This window comes from Mustela erminea, chromosome 9 (assembly GCF_009829155.1).
Source record: "Mustela erminea isolate mMusErm1 chromosome 9, mMusErm1.Pri, whole genome shotgun sequence".
In the NCBI taxonomy this organism is placed as follows: domain Eukaryota; kingdom Metazoa; phylum Chordata; class Mammalia; order Carnivora; family Mustelidae; genus Mustela; species Mustela erminea.
Genome location: NC_045622.1, coordinates 94848652 through 94860511, shown reverse-complemented (window position 1 = coordinate 94860511; position 11860 = coordinate 94848652). Strand labels below are relative to the sequence as shown.

The following is an 11860-nucleotide window of genomic DNA, read 5'->3' as shown; positions in this document are numbered from 1 at the left end:
GCGCGCTCTCATGTGAAAAACAGACATGATTTTTCAACCTGTTTCCCTTCTCTTAATGGGTCAATATTGCTCATTTCTGACTTCTGTTCACTCTTTAGTAGCTCAGAATAGTTGTGTTTTTATAGTTTGTTCGAAGGTATAATTACTACCTGAAGGAAGTTTTAACTCAACGAAAGCTATTTCACTGAAACCGGCTCACGCTGTTTTAATAGCTGTATTTTTTGTAATGTATTTTAATAACTGTCATGCAGGTTCCGCTTCTTTTCAATACTTTGTTGATTATTGATGATTCATTCCTCCTGATAAACTTTAGACTTATTTGGTTATGTTTTAAAAAAAAATCCTTGAAGGATAGTGAATGGAATTTCTTTACATTTGTAGATTTTTTTAGAGATTGATTTATTTATTTGAGAGGGAGAGAGAGAGAGAGCAGGGGGAGGGGCAAGGGGAGAGAGAGGGAGTACTTAAGATGACTCCCTGCTGAATGCAGAGCCCAACATGGGGCTCGATCTAACAACCCTGGGATAATGACCTGAGCCAAAATTAAGAATTGGGACACTTAACTGACTGAGCCACCCGGGCTCCCCTACATCTGTAGATTTATATGTACAATCATTGCTTAATATCCTTATAATAGTGGAACTTTCTTCCCCTAATGGTAGAGCTCTCCTTCGGTTCTCTCATACTTTATGTTGCTCACAAGCATTTTGTAGTTTTCTTCCTCTAGATGCTAGTCCCTTGAACAATTTATCACAAACTATTAGTAATTAAAAAAAAAAAGGTTTTGTGTGGCACTTGAGTTGAGCAATCAGTTAAGTGTCTGACTTTGGCCCAGGTCATGATCTTGGGGTCCTGGGATCGAACCCCGCCTGTCCTGGCTTGGACGATATTTTTGGAGGAGGCATCCCATGGGGTTGGGGCTCAGACCTCTCTGGAGGAGCTGCTGCCTGGCTGGTATTAGGGGTTTCCGGAGCTCAAAAGAAGGGCTCTGCAGAGTTGTCACTCTGCAAGGGAGCTGTTGGCTGCTGGTTCCATATCAAGATCTCAGAGGAGAGCCTCATGTCACTGAGACTGTGATCCTTAAGGAAGGGGCATTGCCCAGCTGTGGCTAGCACCTTCAAGAGGATACAATGAGGCTAGTCCTGGGACTGCTGAAGGAAGCTGGAAACAGGAACCAGCGTCCTCCAGAGCCAGCGTCACTGCCAAGGTCAACAGCCTTTGCTGAGGTTAAACTGACAGGAATGGATGCAAGCAAGGAGGACAGGATGCCAGTCCCTCCTTCCCTTCTCTTGCCTCTGCTCTCCAGCTAATCACCCTCAAATGGCAGACAGCCAGCTGGCAAGTGAGAAAAGAAATGTTCAGATTGAGCCTGGCATCACAGAGCAGAAGAGAGAAGAGTGGGTGTGGAACTGTCGCAAATGGAGAGACACTGTCCTAACATTCATCATTTCCAGCCCTGGGGTGACAGTCACAGGGCTCATCCGTGGGGGACAGTAATTAATCCTCAGGTCGAATCACACTCTCACCTGACTATCCTATGACCTAAAGACTAAACTGTGAAACCAACTATCATCAACAGTCCGTTAATGAAATCCTAGGGGGAGAGGGAGAGAGAACAAAAAGGAAATTAACAATATATACAAATATAAACACACACACATAATAACAAGAAGCCCATACACATCATTGCAATCGTCCTTGCTTCCCATACTGGGCACCCACTCAGAGCTGACCTTACAGTTTCCTTCTTCTACTCTCCATGCCACATTAGATGGTTTGTGGCCCAACTGGGCATTCAGCAACATGGGTCCTGCCTTTTTTTTTTTTTTTTTTCCGCTTGCAGTAGCTTTACATTAGCTTTTATTATTGGACGTGGAGGAGTTAAGAGGTATCCCCACAAAGTCCACTGGGTTTCAGACATAGGCCATCCCTTCATTGCAAAAATCCAAGCAATCTGATGACCAGGATTGATCAGGTGGTAGAGTTGCCTCCTCTATGTGCCTGTCGGCTCAATGGCATGATGAACGCAGAATTCCCAGTCTTACCTGCTAACAGAATGGGGCCAATTTCTGGGTTCGGCAGTGGAAGACTTTCCCCCTGGGAACAGAGATCTGCACATCAGCAGAGTTCATGGTCATGGGGATAAGCAACAGAAATTTTGCAGGTGGCTGGCTATTAGGTATCACAGGGAGAGAAGTCACTGCCAGTCTCTGTTTTCTGGTGCTGTTCTTGTGGATGTGGGCGGGGGGTGGGGGAATGCCTTGTATTGATTGCCTGAGTGAGAGCATATTCTGCAGCCTCGGATAGAGCTGCCTCCTTCTAGGGCATCGTCTCTAGAGCACAAGCAGGACTGAGTCTTCTGAAGGCCATTCCACCCTCTAGTGCGGCCACTGGATTCCAGATGATGGGGTGTGTGGCAAGACTAGGGATTTCTACAGGCCCAAGTCCATGGTCACTCTTGCCATGCAATGAATATCTTGATCAAGAGCAACACTGGGTAGAAAATCATGATGGCAAATCAGGCATCCCATCTGTCCAGAGATGGCAAAAATCTATACACACGCAGGATATTGATTTAATTTAAGAATATGGGAATAATTACCCTGGGAGGGAGAGGAGGGTGTGTGTGTGTGTGTGTGTGTGCAAGGGGGCAGCTTGGGGAGGGTTGTAAGAATGAGAAATCTTCATCTTTCATCATCATAAGTCAAAGTGATGCCTACAATGGAGAAATCAAGCACTAGAACTACGAGCAGGTTATTTAGAAATTCGGTGATTGAACAACATTAGAAACAGTTAACCGAGAGCGGTTGCATGGGAGTAGTGGATGAGATGAGGCAGAAAGGAGAATGCTGGATGTTGTTATAAGTCTTTTTGTTTTGAAGATTTTATTTATTTGAGAGAGAGAGGGCACGTGCAAGTGGGGGGGGAGGGGCAGAGGCAGAGGGAGAAGCAGGCTTCCCACTGAGCAGGAGCCCAATGCAGGGCTCGGGGCTCGATTCCCTAGGACCCTGGGATCATGACCTGAGCTGAAGGAAGGCAGACGCTTAACCAACCAAACCACCCAGGCGCCCCTGGATTTTGTTATAAGTCTTAAAGAACCACTGGACATTTAAAAAGAGCGATGTATTGCTTTGACTAAAATTAGAGCTATGTAAATAGAAAAAGGAATCTTACCCTTAAGTTTGAGTCTGAAGAGTTGTCATTTCCAAGATTCTTGCAGCGTAAGGAGCCAGGATGGTTTCTGTGCTAATATGGTGAAGGTGCCTCTTCTGGGAGCACTTTACCGCCCTCTGCTGGAAGCCCGAAGTAATACCCCGTCCGTCGGCCCGCCCGGGAGTGGGCTTAGCAGGTGCGCTGGTTAGGGAGCTGGGGCTTTGCCATCAGGCAGCCACCGATGCAGAGGGCACTCTGACAGGGCCTTTGTCTTCAGGGTTTCCGGTATAGATCCTCTTGCCAGGGTGGCCAGACCAGGAGCCGTTCCTCCATTTGGGTGCTCTTGCCCACTTTAGAAGCAGAGCCCCTTGGTCCTACTGGCCCACTGGATGTTTGCCATCTACAGGGCTGGGGTTCACTTTCAGGAACATTCTCCAACCTGACCTCATCTATGATGTGTTTAAAAATTCCTCAAAAGCCATGGTGTCCCTTGTCTCTTTACCTTATTCCAATGCACCTGCAATCTCCACTTCCTGCCCTCCCCCCTTGCACATTTTCTAGGTCATTTCCGTCGGGGTCGGAGTGGGATTTGGGGAAGTCCAAGCTCCTAGGCATGCTTCACTCGAGTCTGCACTTTTCTAACGGCAATACACGGTCCATGTCTTGGTTTTGGTTTCCTCTTTCCTGAGGGAAATGAGAGAGGGAATGAGAAATTCCTCGGACTAAACTGAGCATCGCCAAGACTGTGCACTGCCCCTCGCAGGGAGGCTTACATGCAAGGGGCAGAAGCCACGGCAGGGGCGGAGAGCTTCAAGCAAGGGTCACGAGTCTTCCTATTCGCTAGAATCCTGACAGGTGGATAGCGGTGCCCACACTTCTGCTGGGGACAGCCTCATGGGGTCCTTGCACCCACCTGCCGACCACATAGTGCTTCCAGCTGAGAGAGGAGTGGTCACTTCCAGCTGGCGTCATCACCAGAGCGAAAAGGCGACACGCTTGGACAGGGCTTAAAGTATCATGGGATTAGAGATTCAAGAAGAGAAGCAACTTTATGGACCAAGAGCCCACCTTTCTCCACCCAGCCCCTCCATCCCTCCCTCTACTCTTTCTCTACCAAGAGGTCCTCAGCTTCTGTCTACTTTCCCCCAGTGACAGGGAGCTCACTACCTGCAGTTTCTTGAAGGATTTGACTCACAGTATCATCCTTAACCTGCCTCATTCCATCCGCTTCATCTCAGTCTTGGTTCTGAACCATGTTTCCTCATCCCCATCATAGCCTCCAAGCATTAAGAGAAGGAGCACGTTCCCTGAGTGGTCCGCTCTCTAGAGCAAATTGATTAATCAGGACTCTCTCCACTGTGAGTTCTAAAGCTCAGCTCCTACCAGCTTAAGTAAAACAAGAGGAAGGTCTAGGCATCTCCCCGGGGAGAGCAGGGTGCAGCCGGCTCCCGGAAAGCCAACAGTGCCATCCAGGAGCTGTCATTGTCTAGGGCTCCCTTTTCCTTGGCCGAGCTGCTTTCACTCTTGGGCAAGGTGGAGGGGAGGATGGTCCCCGCAGAAGGAGACCGTATCTCCTGATGGCTGTAGGACACCGGTCAGGGCTAGCTACAGTGGTAGAGGGACTGAAATTAGAGGGGCTTCAGAAGGGTGTCTACGCACAGGTCAGAGGTGGAAAGTCAGAGGTCCTGCCCACTGAGGGATGGCACCAGCATTCTCAAGTTTCCAGCCCCGAGTGCCCAGAGGTTGGTGGCAGGGAGCCTGAGGTGTCTATGAAGCCACAGGAGGAGCCTGACACCTTCCTGGAGAGTTGATCGTCTTCAGTGGAAGTAATTTCAAGCACTATTTTTAGATAAAACAAAAACAGAAACATCATGCAGCAGAAGGCAGAATCTGTATGTAATCTTGAGTCAAAATGCAAGACTTCAAAGAAATGTCCCACTTGTGGCAGGCACTTTGGGCTGGTTGCCAAGCCTGCCACAGGCATTTCAGGGGAGAGTGAAGAAAGTGCTGGAAGAGAGGCCCTGGGGACCCACTGTCCGGCCTCGGGGTCTGGGGCTCCCCAGAGCTGCCGGGCAGGTCAGTGAGGCGACGGGTCACGGCAGAGACCGCCGCTCCTGCTAGGGCCTGCCTACGCACAGCTCCGTGCTCCCGCCGGCCCCGGCGCATCCTCATGCGAACCTCCCCAGGTGTGCAGACCCATCAGAGGCCATAATTGGCTCTAGTAACCGGCTCCAAGGGCAGGAATCAGAGCCCAGGCCAAGTGAGGGATCTGCAGGCCCCAGCAGGAACTCGCTAGCTGAGAAGAGCAGGAAGCAGGTGTCCGCTCCTTCTAGTAGCTTGTCACGGAGCACCGGGCACGCGGGCAGGACGTTCCCTGCAATCTTTAACTCTAGAAGTTCATGGAACCAACTCTTTGGAACAGACCTCAGCCTAAGTGCCTGAATGAGGTCCTGGGGGCCCCACAGATCCAGGGTCACCCCCTAAAAGTTCTGGATCATTGGGAGATGTAGGAGTCTCAGGTAAGAGGTCAGGGACACTGGGGGATGGGGGCAGGGAATGCAGGGGGAGTGAGACAGCCACTATTTACCGACTGCCAAGGGAGGTTTTGGGGTGTTGACTAGGACAGCTGTCTTTTTTCTTTTTTAAGATTTTACTTATTTGACAGAGATCACAAGTAGGCAGAGGGGCAGGCAGAGAGAGAAGAGGAAGCAGGCTCCTTGCGGAGCAGAGAGCCCGATGCGGGGCTCGATCCCAGTACCCTGAGATCATGACCTGAGCCGAAGGCAGAGGCTTTAACCCACTGAGCCACCCAGGTGCCCCGTGGGACAGCTGTCTTGAAAACAGACCTGTAATGTGGAGCAAGAGGGAGATTCAAATCAGCCCATGTTTATCGGGCCCCTACTACGTGCGGGGAACTGTCCTGGGAGCCTTCGTGTATGTTCCCCAGTGCGATGTTCATGAGAGCACAGAAATCTAACCCGCCCACATTCGAGAGGGTTAATAGGAAAACAGAAGAGGGAGAAGCCAAGCAGCAGACCTGCCAGGTAGAATCCCATTCACACCTCCGCCCGGGCCCCCACTCGGCTAGGGCTTGGACATTCTCTTGAGGGCAGATGGTGTGACCGTCCGGCCATCTGCTCCTGGCTGCCTCTTTGTCCCTCTCCATCCTAGCTCGTCGGTTTTCCAAGTTCGGTTTCCATTAGAGTCAGTCCTTGCGGTTGCACACACAAAACCAGGTGAGTATGTCCATGCTGGGGGCAGATCACGGAGCTTTGTGGGGTCGTTGTGTCTGTACTTAAGTTTTGCCTTACTCCTTTACCTTGTCCCAAGATAGGCTGTGGCTCTATGAACTTGAATTATCCCCAAGTTGCAGGTGAGCTAGTGGGGCTTGGAGGCGTCATCTGCCCAAGGTCACACAGACGGTACAGACCAGTGTTGAGCCAGGGGTGTCTGACCCTATGATCTTGTGCCTCGCCACCCCTGCCGTGCCTGGACTTTGAGTCCCGTCATTCTTTGAGAGACTCACCTGTGTCCTGACAAAGCCGGGATTGCCTGGCGACTCGAGGGCAGAGCTGATCTGGGGCCACAGTTCAGACTCCATGTTTGTGCGTCTCGTGCTTGGCTAAGGCGCCTGTGTCTCCGAACCCCACATAGAACTACCTTCAGCCAGCGAGGACAGCCAGCCAAGCAAACACTCGGACCGTACCCTCCTGCTCTAGGACAGAACCAGTTCCGTCTTTTGGCTCTAACCAACCTGTTCCATTTCTCCGCCCTGGAAACGTGTTCCTAGGACCCAGAGTTGGCTCTGGAGAGGCTTCCCTGCTTACAGGAGAGCTTTCTGCTCCGAGCTCCATCTTCCATCTCTTACTGTGGGTTTTTCCCCTTCTGCAAGCCCAGCTGGTCGCCCAACTCCCCACTGCTTTGCTTCTCAGAGTTGGAGAGCAGTCTGCCTGTCCTCCTCAGCCAACGACTCTCCAGGTGCAGTGGCATGGCCAAAGGGTTGCCTGGGCACAGTTACCCTATCTCCCGTCCCACGCTCTTCTTGTGGGGTGACCCTGACACCGCCGCCATCAAGGGCTAGGATGTGTGTCCCTCCCTTTGCCCTGCGCACATCTTGGTGACTGCCCCCACCTCCGCCATCAAGTTGTCCCCCACACCCAGCCTTCAGGCCTCCCCGCCAAGGCCCCACACATTAGGGAGCAGAGACTGACTGTGACCTGTCCAAATTTCTGACCCCTAGAGCCATGATGGTAATTAAACGGCTGTCTGAGGCAGACAGTTTGGGGTTGCTTAGCAACATATCCAAGTGGATAGTGACAGAAGCAACATAGAAGAAGTTGCTCCAGGCTGCTAAGGGTCAGAGGCCACAGGACCAGAGAGTCACTGGAAGCCAGTCCCTGCATGCTGGGATACCCAAGGGGGGGCGACTTCATAGCTTACCGAGGGGTGCCAAACCCCAGCGGGAGCTGCCCACCTGGGCAGACTCTCCTGCCTCCACAGACCAGGTGCTCTCGGGCCTTGATGACCCCCAGAGGCCCTCCCCACACCCTCAGGGCTACAGAAATTTCTGTTCTTGTTTGATCCTGGGTGGGGAACATTCACTCATAAGTGAGACCAAGAGAAGGAGGAACTCAGAAAAAAATTTGGAAGGAAACTTGAAATGGGTGATTTCTTGTACGTCTGAGTAAGGTAAGATCCTGTCCAGCACCATGCACTCTGTGTCCCCCAGAGGAAATTGTTAGAATGCTCTGTCCCAAGCCAACCTGACCTCATGGTCTCAGAGATGCCCCAACCTTGCCCCCTGGAGAGACCTCTGTTTGGTTCACTCGGTAGCATTGGGGTCTGGAAACGGGCACTTTGTAGGGGGCTCAGAGATGCTGCCTGCCAGAGCAGAGGGCTTCAGGGGTCAGCCAGGAGCTCCTCACCCAGCTACAAGCAGACACTGGTACAGTCCCGCCCAGGGGAAAGCAGGACCAGACCCTGGTGCCTTGGTGTGGCCACTAGATGGCGGGCCAGGGCCACACTGGGCCACCCTCCACAGACCTGACCCTGGGAACCTGTTTCTTCTGCTGAGTTTGGATCACTAAGGCTAGGAGGAGGGCCCCCAGGTCAGGGGCAGCTGTGGAGGCCAAGGCTGTGGGTGCTGATCTGAGTTAACCAAAGGACTGTGTTCTAGGATGTCCTGCTCTCCAGTCCCTTTGGCTGCATCTTCCCATTTATCTGTAGCTGGTTTTGGTCTGGCCTTTGGACCCTACACTCCTAGACCTTCGTTCCCCTTTCTTTCCTGGGCTGTGTTTATGCCACAGCTTATCCAGGGCTGAGGACAAAAGTGGGAGCCCTCTAGGGTTTGCAGCCTGTTAACCTCAGTGTCCTCAGCCCTTGCCAACCCCGCCAGGTCAGCAGGAAGACCCTAGTGTCTTTACCCCTACCCCACGTGTCACACTGCTGTCATGGCAACCCCAAGCAGCAGGAAGGACATGTGTCAGATGAGGAAACGGATGCCCATGGATGAGAAACAACTGATCTCTGTCACCAAGCAGAGCCCAGATTGAGACCCAGATCTGTCCTGCTCCTCTCACCCACCCCACACTTCCACACTGCCCCCGTCACCCTCTGTTCAGTGGGCTGCGTGGGCCTTTCCCACTCACTCTGCTTGAGGGGGACCCCTCGGGTGCCTTGTGACCCAAAAGATCCAGGTGTCCTCGGGGCTTGTGGCTAACACCCTGACCCGGGGCTTTGCCAGACATAGTGGCCCCAGGAACAGATCAGATGGCCCATGCTGGCTTGAGGGCAAGCCCCAGGAGAAAAAGCCTGGGACACAGAATCAGACAATCTGGGGCACTTTCCACCAATCTTCAGTTCCTCAGCTGTGAAATGTAGGTCACCTTACGGAAGAATAAAGCCAGAAGCGAAGCTAAATTTGAAAGTGCGTGGTGACGGCAGCGGTAATGGTCACCCTCAGGGCATCCTTACTGGGTGCCAGGCTCCAGGCCAAGCCCCTTTGTAACATGGTCTCCCTGTGTCCTCACAAAAGCACTGCGAGTTGGTATTATTATTATTGCCTTGTATTGATCTATGATTGTTTCTAAGATACAGAGTGCATGAGCCTGAAGTGTGCAGCCCAGCGACCATTTACAACCGTGAAGCCAGTGTTGTGACTGAGATCGCTTCCAGCACCCCGAAGGTCCCCTCCAGCCCCCCAGTCACCACCTTGCCGTACGTAACACTATATGTGCACCTGCCCAGCTCAGTGGAGCGTGCAACACTTGATCTCGGGGTCGTGAGTTCGAGCCCCACGCTAAGTGTAGAGATTACTAAAAAACAAATAAATGAACTAAAACAAAGGTAACACTATAAAGTTGGGGTTATGTGTGCCCATTTCACAGATGAATAAACTGGGGACACAGGGAGGGGCTGTGCACAGCTGCTAATGGGTAGGACCAAGATTAGGCTCTCTTACCCAAGCTTCTGGTGATCCATAGAAGCCAGAAGGCAGTGACTTCTCCCTCTTCCGCCCGCTCTCACTTTCCTCCTGTCCCTTGGCCTCCAACTTTTCCTCCTCTACCACTTGGTCCCGCAGGCTACCTCGCTGTCATTTCAAAAACTTACCACCAGATGGAGCCAAAGGACAAGGTGCAGAATTGAGGCTGGCCTCACTTGTAGGGCCTGGTGAGGGGGTCAGGGTTTCTGGGCTTCAGGTGGGAGGCAGGGGAAGTTTCTGGTGGTCATCCTGGGCCCTGGCCAGCAGCTATGGCAGAGGTGACAAGTCCCAGGTCCCTGTCTACTGACACCCAGATGGACAAAAATGTGGAATGCCGGCTGGGGCTCAGACTGAGGTCAACACTGGGCTGGGAGCAAAGAAACCCAGGTTCTAGTGGGACTCCATTGTCCCCTGCTCTCTGAGTCACGGAGCTGCCCTGTGTCAGTGGGCCGTGTTTACCAGGAAGGTCTGCTTCTGCATTTGCTCTCCCTTCACCTCGCCGACTCTCCCATCCAGTCTGCCATTCAGCCAGCCCACCTAGGAAGCTCCCTAACCCACCAACACCGCCCCTGCCCCCCCCCCCACACACACACACACTGCCAGAAGGCTTCCCCGACTGCACCGTCAGTGCATCCATGGCCTGGCTGTCCTCTGTGCGGTGACTCAGGCAGAGGGAGACAACCTGAGGCTAATGGTCTTCACCCTGCTTCCAGGGAGCGGCTGGATAGGAGGGTGTCCCAGTTGGGGGCTTCACCTGATGTAGGCAAGGGGGAGTGCTGAGAGGCTGGTCAGATGTCTTCCCTTATCTGTGTCCAGCTGGCATGCGCATCTCCAGCCCCTGGAAGGTCAGCCTCGCAGAAAGCCGGTCAGGAAGAGCCTTCAGATCTCATTAATCGTACAACAGTCCAGGCCACACGGCACCTTGGTGCTGAAGACCGTGGCCCAGCACTGCTTTGGGCCCTCAACTCAGGGCTCCCCAGAATGCGCAACAGTCTTCTGAGTCTAAGGACCTGGTCACATGCCTTCCGTGGCTGGAAATTCCTTGCCAGTCTCCTCCTATGACGGAGAAGATGCACCTGGGGTGTGGTGGGGAGGGGGTTCCTCTGAGCCAGCAAGTATGTGTGTCTGGTGGGCAGTGGGGAAAGGGGTCTGAAGAAGCTACTTCTCAGACTGAAGTCCCGCGGGGGCTCCCTTGTACCCCTGTTGAAAGACACCAAGTCTGTTAAGAGCCCAGTATTTGGGTCAGACGCTCTTGGATTCAAATTCCTTCTTTACCACTTATATGAGTGATTAGCCAAATTTTTACACTTTAGAAGCCCCCTGCCTCCTCCCTCTCCGCTTCCTTCTTTCCTTCCTTCCTTACGATTAGCAGACGACTACACGTAGTACCTCATCTGGATGTGTCTGGAGTCTTGAAGGTGTGATTACCCTACGTTCTCCTACAAATGGACCTTGAGACCTTCTTCAGAGCAGGGGAGACTAGCCACTTGCATACCCTCGACGGAAGAATGGGCCTCCTCTTTCAGGCATGGTCCTCCCTTTTGACGGCCTCAGCTTCCGGAGGGATGCACACGGGACAGTGAGACAGCGACGGGATAGCCTTCGTCCGCCAAGTGGGCTGAGTCAACCCTGGGGATCAGTGAGGGGGGTGGCAGATGTCGTAGACCGATCACCAAGTTCCTTCATCTGAGGAATGGGAATAAAAAGAGTTCGGACCTCAGTCAACCATGCACGTTCAGTGAGAGAACTGACGCAGAACTCAGGGCGCTAGGTGGCCAAGCCAGGGTTCCGTGGAAGGCGGTTAATTGTCCCCCTTCTCACAAACTCCGTCCCAGTGAGAGGGCTCGCCCCTGTGGACACCGAGGGTCTGCAAGAGGGTGTCGGTGATTGGCTGAAGATATGCAAATAACGTATATGATGTCAACATACGTAGTCAATAGAAGGGGCGGGCTGTGGCTCAGGGCCATCTCACCAGCCAATCAGCAACAGCAACTGCGGGTGGGTGTGGTCTGTCCCGGAGGAGGATGGAGAGCTTTAGCTGGCCCCCTGGAGACCTGCGCCCCAGGCCTGACCCTGGGGATGAAGAATTGTTTGGGCAGGCTCTGAACAGAACATCACTTTATTCACCCGTGACATGGCGATGGTCCCTCTTCCTATTTTTCTCATGGAGTAGATGTAAAGATGAGGTGAACTGAGGGACAGAACAGGGTTCCGAAATGTGCTCTG

General features: G+C 52.6%; 1 long non-coding RNA gene across 1 annotated transcript; it reads right to left on the bottom strand.

Moving 5' to 3' along the window:
• Positions 1-4091: 4091 nt before the first annotated feature.
• On the bottom strand, positions 4092-11489 carry LOC116598558. Its single transcript, XR_004289099.1, has 3 exons — positions 10389-11489; positions 4813-4992; positions 4092-4159 (listed from the first exon to the last, which is right to left on the bottom strand). It is a non-coding gene; the product is annotated as an uncharacterized LOC116598558 (long non-coding RNA).
• Positions 11490-11860: the final 371 nt, after the last annotated feature.